The following is an 11,831-nucleotide window of genomic DNA, read 5'->3' on the forward strand; positions in this document are numbered from 1 at the left end:
ATATCCTCTTCCCTCCCTCCTATCTTGGCACCTCCTGGATGACAGGTCATCCCCACATCATGCCCACTGCCCTGGGTCAGAAGCAGTGTTGCAAGACACAACACATCCACAGCAAGGCTGCTTCATTAAATTGGTAATCCATCGCCTCATGCAGAAAACGGGGAGAAATACCTTCGGGCTGCATCAATATATTTCTTACACATACTCCCTCACCACCCATTCCACCTCATGCATCACAGCATCATCCATATACAACCATTCACCATTCATCCCTATCTTCTGTCCTCCTGTCCTTCCTCAACCCAACATTCACCTTTCCCAAAGCCCCATTTATCCATCCATCTCATCGTAGGTTCACCCCTCATGTTCACTCCTACCTCGGCCTTCTACACCTCTTTTACCAGTCTTTTCTTCACTCATTCTTTCCATGTGTCCAAACCAGCCCAATACTCTTTTATCAACCCCATCTCTAAACTCCCTCTCCACCCCTGTTCTCCTTGCCTCATTTCCCACTCTATCCAGCCTAGTAACCCCTATCATACTTCTCAGGCACCTCATCTCAAACACATTCAAACTCCTCTCCTCTCATGTTCCATATTTCTGCCCCATACAGTGCTGTTGGCACAATCACTCCTTCATACAATCTCCTCTTAGCATCCATTCCCAAATGTCCATTTCTCATTACACTTTTTAATCCCCCAAGGCATTTACTCTCTTCTATCAATCTACATTCTACCTCCACTTGTCCCTTTACTGCCACATTTGCACCCAAGTATCTAAAACTATTCACTTCCTCCAGTTTTTCCCTTAATACTCGCTTCCAGTCTGCTGCCACTTTCTCCCCTTGTACATCTCATCACCTTTTACCCACGTCTTCAGCTTCCTTCTTTTTCACACCTTCGCAAACTTCCATAATCCCTCCTCTGATCCTGCTACAAATGCAGTCGTCAGCAAACAAATGGCTTATCTCCCACTTTTCTCCATTTTCTTTAATCATCTCCAATCCCTGACTGTGCATTTACCTCTTGCACCACCCCATCTATGTATAGATTGAACAGCCAGGGCCAAATAACACATCCCTGATGAAGTCCCACCTTTACCTTAAACCACTCTCCATTTCTAATCCTAACACACGCTCTGCCACTCTCGTAAAAACTCTGACTGCTCTTAAAAGCTTTCCTCCTATCCCATATATCTGCAATATCTATCACAGTGCCACCCTTCCTGTCTACCCTGTCATAAGCATTTATCAGATCCATATATACATATACCAAAGGCTTTTTCGCCTTACACTGGGGGTAGCCAAAAAGAAAAGGCATAGAAACCACTCCCACCCAATCCATTTCCTATATATTCCACCCTCATCCTTCCCTCTTATCTTCAGATCCATAGAAGCCCAAAAAAATCCTTACCTTTTCCTATAGTTTTCTCACATACCTGTCTTGCCGCAAAAATCTGATGTACGCAACCCCTACCTGTCCTAAACCCACACTGTTCCTCATCAATTACTCCCTCTGTTACTCTCCTAATCCTCTCAATCAAGATCCGCCCATAAGCCTTTGCAACTACACTTAACAAGCTGATCCCTCAGAAGCTACTACACTCACACTTGTCCCCTTTTCCCTTGTAAAGTGGAACTATACAGGCATAATATAAAAATTACGTACAGAGGGGTTTGAACAATGGCATAAATGTGTGTGTATGTCCCATGGCCCTTTTTATGTAGGGAATGCATGCAAGTGCCTATTGCAGGTGCCAATTAGTTGCATCTATAGGCCTAGTCTATATTCCTATTTGCCTGGCTTCACACAATCCTTCCATTTTATTTTTGTGCGAAGAAGGCTGACGTATCAATTGCTATTTATCTAAACTAATTGCATAATATATGATGATATTACTTTTATGTGCCATTGTTTTGATGACCTTTGACGTCTGCAGCAAAATGCCCTAGTTGTGCACTCTGTCATACTACACAGCAAAAACTCTTGTAACTGGTCGTTTATCATAAGTTATTATTATTCTGTATCTCATTATCTAGCTTGAGATAACCTAGTAGTGGTTGAATTGAACATCAATTTGCATTTTCATTAAAGATGGCTAGCAATATAGCTCTTGCTAGGATGCATGGGCATATGTTACATAATTTATACAAGCTACTACACCACACCTGCGTCTCTGTGTCATATCATGACACAGCAGTATAATGTTTATTGCCAGAGACAGCCACAGTAGGATTATGAACTTGTGGTCAATGAAACAAGGAAACAACATGCCGATTCCCAGCTCTGGGTTCAGATGCAATGAAACCCAAAAGGACCAGTCTGACCTCGGTTTCAAATGCTTGGTTTTCTTTTAAAGAGTAACTCTGACCTGCTTAAGATGAATTTGGGCCAGTTCTTCAGGAATTCTGAGTGTGAAGAATGAACTGTTGGAAAGGGAAGTAGGTGATACTGTTACTAACAGTTCTTCAGCAATCCTTTTAACACTCATACTACTGCTGAAATATGGGAGAGTTAGTGGAAGGAAATTAAACCTCTATTATCTCATTGGGTTAACTAACTTCTTGTGTAAAGATAGGAACTTGTCTTTGTATTACAACCCTTGACAGGCCACTATTGTTGTGAGATCCCATCTCCAGTGGACTTTGGAAATGGGAAAGATGCTTCAAGTGTTAGTTGGTGAATACTAAGCTGTCTTCATACTTTGCATGAAGGTCCTTTGTCTTCAAGATTAGAACCTGCCATGCTGAGGTACCTGGTAGAGTAATGGGTGAAAAGTTATAAAAAGATTATTTGTAAACCTCAGTGACATTCACATATTACTTGATATTGGATGTTAGTTTCCATACTAAAAAATAAAATAGAATTAAATAAAATAAAATTCTTATAAACTGGTGTACACCAGAATAACTCGTCATGTAGATATTGAATAATAACAAATTTTATGCAGTTCAACTCCTGTAATATGCAAAAATATATATATAAATTCACCCACATATACAGTACAAACAAATTTAAAGCGTTAGAACAAATTCATATACATTTCAGTTAGCTAAAGAGTAATTATAAATTAATGGGAGAAAATTTGTACATAAATCAGCCTAAATATATAGATGGACAAAGGTATTTAATGGCCTTTAGTACACCATATCAAACAATGATTCCGTAAACTGCACAAGGATGATTTCTCTAAAAATTTGGATCTTGTTTATCAACAGAGGCCCATAAATCGGGTGGCTCCACTCATTGACTGAAGTTTTGGTGGGCTTTTTCTAAGCTCCTCCTACAATACACTGGGTGCACTCAATACATGGCACTATTATTTATATTTAAACACCAAGGTAAGGATGATCTTTCCGAAATTTGGGTTTTGTTTATCGACAAAGCCCCCAAGTCGGGTAGCTCCTCTCACTATTGGCCGAAGTTTTGGCAGTCCTTATCTCCTCCAACAATAAATTGGGTGCACTAGATAGATGGCATTGGTTATATTCAAACACCAAAGCGAGGATGATCTTGCCAAAATTTGGACTGCTTATCAACAGCAGTAACGTGCACAGACATTGCAAGGGGCAGTTGCTTTGGGCACTTACTTTTTTGTATTATTCGTGTGTGTGTGTGTGTAAACTGTGCAACACCATTTTCACAAAATTTCTGAATGGTAAGGAAATGGAAAAAACCTGTGAGAAATCATTTTTCATTCATTTTTATATATTTTTGTGAAGGGCACTTTTGGGGGGTATCCAGTCAAAACGTCCTCGGTGTGGTAGTACCAAAACGTCCCCGTTCTGCAACGTACTTGTCTGTTCACGATGAAAATAATTGATAAACCACATCTAATCTGTAATTAAGGAGACTACAACCGTCTTCAATGCTGTATATGTTACAGTAAGAACCCGTACCTAGGGATTACGCGTAATCCCTGAATGTTTATTCGGTGAATACGCGTAATCTCCGTTTCACTAACCGTTTATTCAGTGAATACGCGTAATCCCCGTTTCACTAACCTAACCTTAGTTTAGGTTAGGTTACCTTAGGTTCGGTTAGGTTAGGTTAGTGAAACGGGGATTACGCGTATTCACTGAATAAACATTCAGGGATTACGCGTAATCCCTAGGTATGTATTCTTACTGTAACATATACACATACAAAGTCATGTACGTACTCTATACCGTTTGAGATCAGATATGCAATAGCTAATTAGCGACCAAACCCAAACAAGGACGGTTTTTGCTCAAATGCGCAATTTTATATATATACAGTTGCATTATTTGACATATTTTCTATAAAATGTGTGATTTCCATTTAATTTGATCAAAGAGAAGTCACGTTTTTATCCTCTGTTAAATTACCGACCATAGCTACGAATACCGTCCGACACGCTAATTACCGAACAAGGACGGTTTTTGCTCAAATGCAAAATTCTATATAAAAAATTGGAATATGGTTGCATCATTTGAACTATTTTCTTTATAATGTGTGATTTCCATGTAATTTGAAAAAAAAATACGTTTTTAGCCTCTGCATAATTACCGACCACAGCTACGATTCGTCCAGCCTGCCATGTATGATCACTGGTGGTATGGATCAAAATACATCCTATTAAGTTTCTTACTATTGTGTTATTAGTGTAATAGATTGCATATAGTTGAATTATTTGAACTATTTTCTTTAAGATGTGTGACTTTCACTGACTAATAACAGACCAGTTTTTACACAAATGCGTAATTTTATATAAAAAAAATAGCATATGGTTGCATATAGTTGAATTATTTGAACTATTTTCTTTAGAATGTGTGATTTTCGCTGACAACAGACCAAATCCGAACAAGGGGGGTTTTACTCAATGCGCAATCGAGAGTTTGATCCGGCTTCGGGTGATTTCGGCCCAGGGTTTTTCTGGGCCGAAATCGCCGGTGATATATTATTCTTTTAATAATATATTTTCTTTCAATGATTAATAAATAATAATAGCAGTCCTCCAAATGTTGCTATCATTATTTATTTATCATTTCAAGTAACAATATTGTTTGCACATACTGTGTGAAAATGAAATGAAATGAAACAAATTATCTAAATTGAAATTATACAACTTTCATGTGTGGACTAAGGTAAATGGTGTAATTGTTGCACAAAAAGTTGCCTAAAATTGTATTGTTAGTTCGGAACAACGGCAGGACAAATGAAAATCAACACAAAATATCTAATCTCTTTCTTTTGGTAATTAGCCACAAGGTGCGACACTAGAAGTGTCACATGAGAAATATAGGTGAAGGTCGGACTAAGGCCACAGCTTAGTGGAGCTTATGGTTGTAGCTGGACGTGGAGCCTAACGTCAGCGAGGCGGTAGCAGATGATGACGGCGAGGCTCGATGGGACGGCTAGAAGACTGGACGAGATGTAGTTTGTGCGCTGGTCAGGTACTGTTCTGCCCATCTCGGCGAAACGCTGGCGGGAACGTGAGGAGCTTTCCAAGTTCCTGATTGGCTGACCGCTGGCTGGCAGGGACACCCTTGCGAACTACGCTTGCCAACTACAGGAACTTGAAGGTTTCTTAGATCAGTGTGTGACGGGTCGTAGGATACATCACGTCACTACACCACTCCTCCCGCTCTTTGAAAGCGGGCGTCGAGGAGAATAGGGAGCGACGCGCGCGACGTACTTGAACCGGTCTGGCCTTCGGATCAATCGCCCCGAACGAGTGGTCATGCCGTCAGGGGGCATGTCTGGCGAGGAGGGCCTTGATGGAGGGGGGCTCGAGTGCAGGGTGGTGGTGTCGAGGTCGGAGGCCTGGTGATGGGAGGTCGGTTGAGTATGGAGCTGTGGAGACATATGGCTGGGTGAGAATTGTTGCAATGCATGGTCGAGCGGGGGCGTGGGGTGGGGAGGATCTTGGGGGGTGCCGGGAACAGTTGTAGAAGGGTGTGGTTGTGGGATAGGAGAAGGGTTCGCCGTCGCGTACGCGTGATCTGTGTGAGTTTGGGGGGGGGCTGCTGCAGGTGCTGTGGTGGTGGTGAGTTAGGGGCAGGCGGGGAGTATTGGTTTGGAGGGGAGAGTTTTTCGGGGGGTGGGGAATGACTTGGTTCGGTGGTGAGGATGGGGTTAGGACCATGTTGTAAGAGGTATTGTAGTGGCCCTGGAGGTTTGGTAGGGGGAGTGGTGGGGAGGTGGGCCGGCTTGAGCCTGTCGATGGAGACGCGATCCGGTTTGGCATCACGGTTGATCACGAAGTGTTTTGTTGATCTGGTGAGGACTCGGAAGGGGCCATCGTATGGGCGTTGAAGAGGAGTTCGTTTGGAGTCTCGCCTGAGGAAGACGTAGTCACTTGTAGACAGGGCCGGGGGAAGGTGCTCCGGTTGAGGTTGTGGTGGGCGAGGGGGGGTTGGACGGGTGTTGGCGAATGTCTCCTTGATAAGTTGGAGGAGGGCATGACGGCAGGCGTGGTAATTTCCCCAGTGAGGCGAAGGTTCTCAGCATAAAGTACCTGAGATGGGGAAATGTCGTTGTCGACCTTTGGTGTGACGCGGATCGTGAGAAGCACCAGGAGAAGGGCGTCGACCCAGTCGCATGAGGGTTGTGCCTTAAGCGACTCCTTCAGTTGGCGGTGGAACCGTTCCACGAGTCCATTGGGTTGGGGGTGGTAAGCGCTAGTCCGGTTGCGTTTGGTGCCAAGGAACCTGAGGAGGCTGGACCATAGGTCAGATTCGAACTGAGGGCCCCTATCGGTGACAATGATGTGAGGTGCGCCGAATCTGGATACCCAACCGGAGAGGAAAGCACGGGCGGTAGTCTCGGCGGATATATCCGGAAGGGGGATCGCTTCTGGCCAACTGGTGTACCTGTCGATACACGTAAGGAGGTAACGCATGCCACGAGAAGGCGGAAGGGGGCCCACAATGTCCACTTGGGTTGACTGGAAACGTGCCGTGGGTGTAGGAAAACGCTGGAGTGGTGCGTGGACGTGGCGCGTAACCTTGGCCGTCTGGCAGGGGAGGCAGGTCCGGGTCCATTGTCTGACAACCTTGTTGATGCCTGACCAGACGACTCGATCCGTGATGAGGCGTCGTGTCGCGCGGATGTCCGGATGACTGTGGTCATGGAAGGAGGGGATGTACGGGCGGGGTTTGCCTGTGGAGACGGCACACCACAATGGTACAGGGTTGTTAGGAAGCTGTCTTAGCTGTAAGGATGAGGTGTCGTGCATACGTAGGAGGCGGAGTTCACTGTCGTTATTCTGAGATGCGACGATGCGTGAGTAGTCGCTGTTGTGGTCAGGGAGGATGCTGGAGGTGATTCTAGATAAGGCGTCGGCCACCTGGTTATCCTCTCCCTTGATATACTCAATTCGAGTATCAAATTGGGAGAGGAATGACAGCTGCCGGGAGACTCTTGGGAAGTGATGGTCAGAGACCCTGTCTAGGGCATGGGCGAGTGGCTTGTGGTCTGTAAGGATGACGAAAGGTCGGCCTTCAAGGAAGTAAAGGAAGTGCTTGACGGCCGAGACTATGGCTAGCAGTTCCCTGTCGAAGGCGCTGTAGCGAATTTGAAGAGGGTCCAGATGTTTGGAGAAAAAGGCAATAGGCTGGAGCTGGCCGTTGATCTTCTGTTGGAGGACGGCGCCAATTGCTGAAAAGGAGGCATCGGTGGTAAGGAATGTGGGGGCGTGAGCTACCGGGTAGGACAAGCGGGCGGCTTCAGCGATTGCCGCATTGACTTGCCCGAATGCTTGGGTCGCTTCGGAAGACCACTTCACAGGTTTGACCGACCGCTTGGATTGGTTCTTGGTGAGGTCGTTCAAGGGAGCGAGTTTTCCAGCTGCGTCGGGGACGAATCTATGGTAATAATTGACGATTCCTAGGAATCGTCGGAGCATTTTGATGGATGTTAGCTGTGGGAAGTCTTTTATGGTGTCGATTTTTTGAGAGAGGATACAGGCCTGCCGTTGAGATACGGTGTCCGAGGAAGTCGAGAGATGAAACTCCGAGGAGACACTTGGACGGGTGTACCCGGAGGCCATAATCTTGGAGGCGGCGGAAGAGGAGGCGGAGGTGTTGGCGGTGCTGGTCGTAAGTATCGGAGGCTACGAGGATGTCGTCGATGTAAACGGTGATGAAGTCGAAGTCTCTCAGGGCATGGTCTATGAACCACTGGAACGTCTGGGCGGCATTCCGGAGGCCAAAGGCCATCATCTTCCATTCGAAGAGGCGCTACAGGGATTTGATGAAACGCCCTGACCAGGTCGATCTTAGAGAAGACCTGTTTCCCGTGAAGCTTGAAGTGGAAGTCCTGAGCGTGAGGGATGGGGTAGCGGTCGGGCTTCGTGATGCGGTTAAGTTGACGGTAGTCACCGCAAGCCCGCCATTGGTTGGGCGGTGGGGGTGGCTTGGGAACCATGTGGAGTGGTGATGCCCAAGCACTCTCCGATGGTTGGATGATGTCCTGGTCTAGGAGTTCTTGGAACTCCTGTTTGGCAGCGGCCAACTTTTCTGGGGAAAGTCGTCGAGACTTGCTGTATACTGGCGGTCTGGATGTGGTGCATGATGCTGTGAGGGGTGGTGGTGGTGGTGTTGGTCTTGTCTGGCGATGTTAGCTGGGGAAACTCCTGCAGGATGCGTGCATGATCGCCATCGGGCTGGAGTGACGATATCTGGTGGGAAGTTGCGTTAGTGGTGGTTCCTGGTATGCTTGTTGTGCCTTGGTACAAGCACTTGTCCTTGGTGCTAACTACCATATTGTAGTGCTGGAGGAAGTCGTAGCCAAGGATGGGTTGCTGTACCGCTGCTATGACGAATGTTCAAGAGAACTTGACATCGCTGAGTTCCAGGACGCTGTGGTGGCTGCCGCACGTTGCGATGGGCGTACCGTTGGCTGCGAGCAGGTCGTAGGATGACCAACGTGTACCGTGGTTGGGTTCTTCCGTCGGGGGTATGATGCTGACGGCTGAACCTGTGTCTACCAGGAAGGATAGGCCAGAATGGCGATCATGCACTGAGAGGAGGGTGTGGGTATGGTTAGCGGGGGTAGGGGTGGTTACCGACCCCCGCGTTTGGCGTTTCCCTGCGACCAGCCGCATGGTTGCGTGCATCTGAGCGCCTTGGCTCCGAAGCGGGTATGGTACCAGCAGGAGGTAGTATCCTGTCGTGGAGCGGGGCTACGTGGTGGTTGATGGCTTCCCTTCTCGGCTAAAAACTGGTTGAGCAAAGCTTTCATGTCGGCCACTTCCTGTCGTAGCTGCTGCACACTTTGGTCACTGGCACTATATGACACGGGAATTTTTTCACTCAGCACTATTGTCACTAACACCTGGGTTGTCACTACACTGAACACTTTGCACTGGTTTGTCACTGGGGTGGAAGCTGCTGGCTGACCGGACTTTTACCGAGATATGACGTTGGAACAATCTATCTGCTATTTCGCAGTATTGTTCGTCGTCCTTATCGCCGGCTAGAGCTTCCAGGTGTAAGTGGAGGGCGTCCGGCATCTTGGAGAGGTGAATGGAGCGGAGGAGTTCCTTGGGCAATGACACCTTTGCCCGGGTGTTGAGGGCGGCCATACGGGTGTATAATTGTGACGGGGTGATGTCGACGAGTTCACTATGCTGGATATCTTGGAAGAGCTGGTCGTCGGGCTTGGTGTAAAGCTTCCGTAAGGCAGTCTTGAGGGCGGAATACTTGCCTTCTTGCGGAGGAGAGGAGATGACGTTACGGACAAGGGCGATGACGTCCGTTGGTAGAGCGGCACGTTACCTTGAGTGGCTAAATAGACCTCTGTGTGAACTAGCCAGCTCTCCAAGTCACGGGAGAAACTGGGAAGTTTCACTTGTATGCTTTCCATAATCCTAGTTGTCCTTCACCGGGGTCACCACTTTGTAGTAGTTTTAGTTCGGAACAACGGCAGGACAAATGAAAATCAACACAAAATATCTAATCTCTTTCTTTTGGTAATTAGCCACAAGGTGCGACACTATAAGTGTCACATGAGAAATATAGGTGAAGCTCGGACTAAGGCCACAGCTTAGTGGAGCCTAACGTCAGCGAGGCGGTAGCAGATGATGACGGCGAGGCTCGATGGGACGGCTAGAAGACTGGACGATATGTAAGTTTGTGCGCTGGTCAGGTACTGTTCTGAATTCTGAATCTCTAGGAAAGACCACCCGCTTGCGCGGGATCGGGCTTTGTGGGAGGGGAAGAATGTCTGTAAGAAAATAAAAAGATAGTAGCGTATAACAGAGGGCTATTGCCACCGGGCGATTTGCGAGCGATTAGGGGTATATTGGTGGTCGTGGCTCGGGAGAAATGGACCGGGAGCTTGGACGGAGGTGCTGACGCCGGGGTTAGGATTAGGATCACCAACGAAAATTTAGAAAATGGTAGGAGGCGTAGTAGTAGAGAAAGGTGGAAAAACGGAAAAATCTTTAGTGGGAGGTAAACTGAAATGAGAAGATGTAGTAGAAGAGAAAGTTAGAAAGGAAGCGAATTTTAGTCGAAGAAAAAGTAAGTGTAGATGTTTTTGCGTGTGGCGTGGCTATGTTCGTGAGAGGTGTGTGTGTGTGTAACTTACGGGAAGTGAGTAGAGTTCACTTCCCGTGTGCAGAGCGCGTTCCTGTTAAGCCACAGGTGGGGCGTGAGCAGCCTGTTTTTCCCCAGGTTGGGTTTGAAGTCCTGTAGAGTTGATCCAGTGGCGGTGCGAGGGGGGGTGACAGGCGGGCGGTGTGAACCCGCCTGCCGACGTCAACGAAGAGATCGGTCCGTAACCAGACCGGCAGCAGCAAAGGAGATATATCTCCTCGCCACCACCGCTGGCGAGCGCGTTCCTGATGAGCCACAGGTGGGGCATGCGTTGCCTGTTTTTCCCCAGGTTGGGTTTGAGTTCCTGAAGAGTTGATTCAGTGGCGGTGCGAGGGAGGGGCAGACGGGCGGGTGTTGTATGGGTACTGTTCTGCCCATCTCGGCGAAACGCCGACCTTTTAGGGAGGCTGGCGGGAACGTGAGAAGCTTTCCAAGTTCCTGATTGGCTGACCGCTGGCTGGCAGGGACACCCTTGCGAACTACGCTTGCCAACTACAGGAACTTGAAGATTTCTTAGATCAGTGTGTGACGGGTCGTAGGATACATCACGTTACTACAGACTCTAGGGTTGGGTTGTTCAAAAAACTAATTCTGGCGTTAGTTTATCTTGATGTTAAATGTCATGGTAACGCTCTGTGTTACCATGATGTTTAATGTCAAGATATATTTAACGCCAAGATAGTGCAAATTTTTGTTTTGAACAACCCAGCCCAGAAGTTCAACATCATTAGTGAGCATGCAGGAGGGAAGCGCATCGAATGTAGGATGTTTCGGTCCCAGACGTTTCGGCCAGAACTCTGCAGGGTAGGACGTTTCGGCCAGAACTCTGCAGGGTAGGACGTTTCGGCCAGTCCTCCAAATGTTGTTATTATTATTTACTTATTGAAAGAAAATATATTATACAAAGAATTGAAAAAATACTTATATATCATTTCAAGTAACAATATTTTTTGCACATACTGTGTGAAAACGAAATTAAATTTATGAAATAAATTATCTAAATTGAAATTATACAGGGCACCAAAACTTCAAGCTGAAAAGGTTATTTTCGCTGAGCCGAAATCACCGTCGATTTCGGCCCAGAAAAACCCTGGGCCGAAATCACCTGATCCCGTTTGATCCATACCACCAGTGATCATGGATGGAGGGCTGGACGAATCGTAGCTGTGGTCGGTAATTTAGCAGAGGCTAAAAACGCAACTTCTCTTTCATTTGAATCCCCCCTTCCCCCTCCACACACACACACACACACATACCCGACCTACGT

The sequence above is a fragment of the Oratosquilla oratoria genome, chromosome 5 (genome assembly GCF_046742065.1).
Source record: "Oratosquilla oratoria isolate Oo_2021 chromosome 5, ASM4674206v1, whole genome shotgun sequence".
In the NCBI taxonomy this organism is placed as follows: domain Eukaryota; kingdom Metazoa; phylum Arthropoda; class Malacostraca; order Stomatopoda; family Squillidae; genus Oratosquilla; species Oratosquilla oratoria.